The following is a 4,647-nucleotide window of genomic DNA, read 5'->3' on the forward strand; positions in this document are numbered from 1 at the left end:
GATTTCAACTTGCTAATTAAATCAGACTGTCTCACAAGTAAGAATTGTTTTTTGGAAAAGGGCCTATACTGATTGGGTACCTATTATGATCAGGTGCTCTAAAAATTATTTTTAACTTTTTAAAATTATTGCAAGAATCCTGAAAACTAGGTACCAATTATTAACCTCATGTACACAACTAGCACAAATTGCAGAGCTAATCTATGGCAGTGGTATGATTTCTAAATAAGTCAGTTGCATAGCAAACTCCATATTCTTTCTTTTCTGAAAGGTTGCATGGACAAGCTGCCTGAATCTTCCTTCTACCCATTACAGGAAAGTTTTGGACTTGAAAAAAGCCAAAATGGTAAAATCAGAAAATGAGCTTTATATTAAGTCAACACTGTTAGAAGGAAGACTTACCTTCCCTCCAGGTATTCTTTTAGCAAAACTAAAATGGGTCAGTTAAAGAAAAAATTTCTACAACCAGAGTCTTGGACTGAGAACATCTTTTCCAACATTTTTCCTGCCCTTTAGGTATATTTCCATAACATAGATTAGTAAGAATTATATACTCACGAAGCTCAATTTTAAAAGAAAAGTCTTAAACCATGTCTACATTAAACCTGTGACACATGCACAAGCCCCAGAAGCTACTTCTTTAAACCAGTCATCTCTGCAACTACTGAGAATTACTCATTAGCATTCATGGTATGAAAAAGGCATGAGTAACACCACTGCATTTTGTAAAATGCAATTTTTGGCAGGTTGACTAAAATCTTGGCTACATTACCATTTCCCCAAAATGTATTTGCATATAGTCTTACTGATTTTTATTACTCTCTCTGGACTCTCTCCAAATTCTCTCCATCCCCAAATTTAAATAAAGCACTTTGGTAAAGGTTCCTTGTAAATTAAAAAGCACTGTTAGAACAGGTGGAAACATGAAACTAGCACTTTATGTATTATAAAAGAAAAGCCCTAAAACATATTCCAAGGCATTTATTTACTGCACTTCTAAGTCTGCATTTATTTTTCATAAATTCAAGGTATTTCATAACTTATTAGAAAGAAAACCTTCCTAGAGAGTGATTGAAGACAATTTAAGAGGAGAATATGAACCCTGAGAAAGCCACATGGAAAAAAAAGGGGGGAAGGTGAGTAATTTTTATTTTAATATCACCAACAGGCATTGAACGATTACGGAATAATATATACAATTACACAACTGGTCTGAATATATATACCTAAATCTAGGAAAGAGCAGAGTTTGCTATGCCATTAAGCAAACAGATATACAGAGCAATAAAAGGAAACATTGATAAACAGAGTACAATTGCACTTTCTCAACTATATTTACAGAAGCAAATGGAACTGAAGTAGAATGTGGCCACTTTAAAAATAGTAAAACATCTTTTTATAGTAAAGTCTTTTTTTACAGTAAAAAGTCTTTATGAGAGTATTAATTGAATTGATGGTGTTGCTAACCTTATGAAAGGCTATGTTGCATCTATCTGATGTGTCTAAAGATTTTAATTGCAAATAAACAATTTCCTTTTGATGTAGAGTTTCCAGATCCATTGTAAAATGATGACTATCTTTTTTCTTTGATGTAATTTTTACTACGAGGTAGTTTTTACCAAGAAACAACAGTTCGGAATCTCTAAATTTAAAAAGTGCTTCTGTGTGGTTTTTGAACAAAATGTTGTACCACTTTGTAATTTGTCATTTGAAAATGTTGTCTAAATTAAAAAAAAACAACTACCTTGATATTTGTTTTCCATAATTCATTTTCAACATCCAAAGATTCTTAGCAATATTATCTTTTTAAATTAAGATAGTTGCAAAAATATAGTCTATACTAGCTGATAAGATTTTAAGTATAAGAAATTATGAGTTTCAGAGGATTTTTTCTTCTGTTCCTGAAAGGTTATATTGCCTGCAATCTCTGAAGTAGATTTTGCCCATTAAGGACAGGGTTAGGTGTACTTGTGCATAGAGTTCTATGTGTAGTTTTCATGTATTAAAATAGAGTTTATTGTGGCAAGGCAGAAATTAAGGTGAAAGTAGCATTTGGAAGCTTGAACATGTGCTGTTTGCTTTTAATCAAACTGATAATCTAACGCATATCATCATGAAGTTATCAAAACTTCAGCCCTTGTTATTGCAAAATGTGTTGACCTTTGGGAATGAGGATAACTTACTAAACTGAAGAATCAGTTTAAACTGCAGCAAGGACTCAAATTAGATCTACAAGACAATCTCCTGCCAGCCAAATTGTCAACAGATTGCCGTGAGAGTTTGTAAAAATCAACATTTAATTTTTTAATCTTTTTTTAAAAGATACATAAATCACACAAAATGTTACAATAAAAAATAGAAGAGGTTCCCATATACCCCACACCCCACAACACTCTTAGAAGAACTTTTGTTTGGGTGCCACTGCTCATGCAATCAGAGGAAGGCCTAAATTTCATCAGGGCCATTTTAACCCTAATCAATTCAAAACTTGTTAGGTGACAGCAATGAAAAAGGAATATGTGAAAGAGTTTCTTTCTATTTCTAAGAAACACATCAGCGGCACTCCCCGCCGGCTGCAGCCTGACACGCCGGGGCAGGGGGTCCCCACTTCCCCGCAGCAGCCTCTCGCAGGCCCGGTGTGGGACCTGGACGCACCGTGGCAGCAGCATGGCGCAGCAGCCTGGCACAGCACCCTGGACTTCGCGGTAGGCGCCAAAGCTGGCCAGTTGGAGGATGTACCCACACGGATTGCTATGGCTGGACCTTCAGCGATATGACAGTGAGACACAATGCAAAGAGGACATTGACAGTTTTGAATAAAGTATAAGAAAGAATGAAATAATTCAGTCAGGACAGTACTGGGATGTGAAATGATTACCACCCATAGTCGGAGGAGGGGCCATTGACAAATACTGGCGCACTGTTGATGAGTGCCTGGTTGAGTACGACACAGATGAAGTGGTGTATGATAAAGACTCACCTTATCAGGACATTAAAATTCTACACTCAAAGCAATTTGGAAATACTCTCATCCTCAGTGGGGATGTTAATGTGGCAGAGAGTGACGCGGCTTATACCAGGGTCATCGTGGTCAGGGGGCAAGATTACACTGGCAAAGGTGTACTGGTTCTGGGATGTGGGGATGAGGGCATCTTATGTGAAAGAGTCAAACTGAAACCAAATAGTGTCACTGTGGTAGAGACTGACCAAATGGTGAATGATGGGTATAAGGAATATATGCGAAAAACTTGTGGTGATGTCTTAGACAATCTTAAAGAAGAACGTTATCAGGTTCTAACAGAAGACCGTATTCCAATACTGAAGAAATATGCCAAAGAAGGGGAGAAGTTTGATTATGTGATTAATGATTTGACAGCTGTTCTAAACTCCACATCTCCAGAAGATTCCACATGGGAGATTCTCAGACTGATTCTTTTTTTTTTAAGTTTATTTTATTTATTTCTCTCCCCTTCCCTCCCATTATCTGCTCTCTGGGGCCATTCGCTGTGTGTTCTGTGTCCGCTTGCATTATCAGGTGGTACAGGAAACTGCATCTCCTTTTTCTTGCATCATCTTGCTGCATCAGCTCTCCGTGTGTGCGGCTCCACTCCTGGGCAGGCTGCACTCTTTTCACATGGGGTGGATCTCCTTACGGGGTGCAATCCTTGTGCTTAGGGCACCCCTACACGGAGGACACCCCTGAGTGGCACGGCCCTCCTTACGCACAGCAGCACTGTGCATGGGCCAGCTCCACACGGGTCAGGAGGCCCTGGATATAGAACCCTGAACCCTCCATATGGTAGGCGGACACTCTATCAGTTGAGCCACATCCGCTTCCCTCAAACTGATTCTTGACCTTTCAATGAAAGTATTGAAACAGGATGGGAAACATTTTACACAGGGGAGCAGTGTCAATTTGACGGAAGCCCTGTCACTCAATGAAGAAGAGCTCTGGCTCAGATCACCTCATACTCTAAAACCTGCCTCACTGTCCAGTCCCACTGCAACACTTAAGCTCAACTTTCATTAGTTCTCCCCTGTATTGGCTCATGGAACGTTCAAAGGAGATTGCCTGCATCCCTTCCTACTTGGATTTGTGGGTATTTTATACTGTTTGGAGGATGACTAAACCTTGAAGATTAATATCATCTGTTCATATGTTCTGCATATAGTCATCTCGACCTTCACATACTGTAGATGACACCAGAACAAGTCAGGCAATTGATTGTGCATTCATTTAATTTTTTAAATTTGTACTTAATTTTTAAAAAAGCAAATGGAAAATGTATATTTTAATCAGCTAAGGTTTTTTTTTTTTTTTTAATATCAGCTAAAGGATGATTAGGTAGCCCAGTGAAGGCTGCTGAATGCACTGAACCGCTAGAAGGGGATTTTTGTTACTTTTCATTTCTGTGTGGGCTTTTTTTGTTTTGGTTTCAGTAAACTTTCAATTTGGGTGTTAGGAAAAATGAAAAATCATGCTTTTGTTCCTCAGGGAAGTTCTTGATAGGTATTTCTTGTCAAAAAATTAACTTAGATATTAAAATGTGGTGCTTATAAGAGAGTTTAAAAATGAATAGCATCACTTTCATTAAAGTTACAAGAGAAAAAAAAACATAGTGATGCAACCCAACATCAAAAAAGATC

The 4,647-nt window shown here is 37.8% G+C and overlaps 1 pseudogene; it reads left to right on the plus strand.

Moving 5' to 3' along the window:
• Window positions 1-343: 343 nt before the first annotated feature.
• Window positions 344-4,136, plus strand: LOC101420963 (spermine synthase-like; annotated as a pseudogene).
• The last annotated feature ends 511 nt before the right edge of the window (window positions 4,137-4,647 follow it).

This window comes from Dasypus novemcinctus, chromosome 3, assembly GCF_030445035.2.
Source record: "Dasypus novemcinctus isolate mDasNov1 chromosome 3, mDasNov1.1.hap2, whole genome shotgun sequence".
In the NCBI taxonomy this organism is placed as follows: Eukaryota; Metazoa; Chordata; class Mammalia; order Cingulata; family Dasypodidae; genus Dasypus; species Dasypus novemcinctus.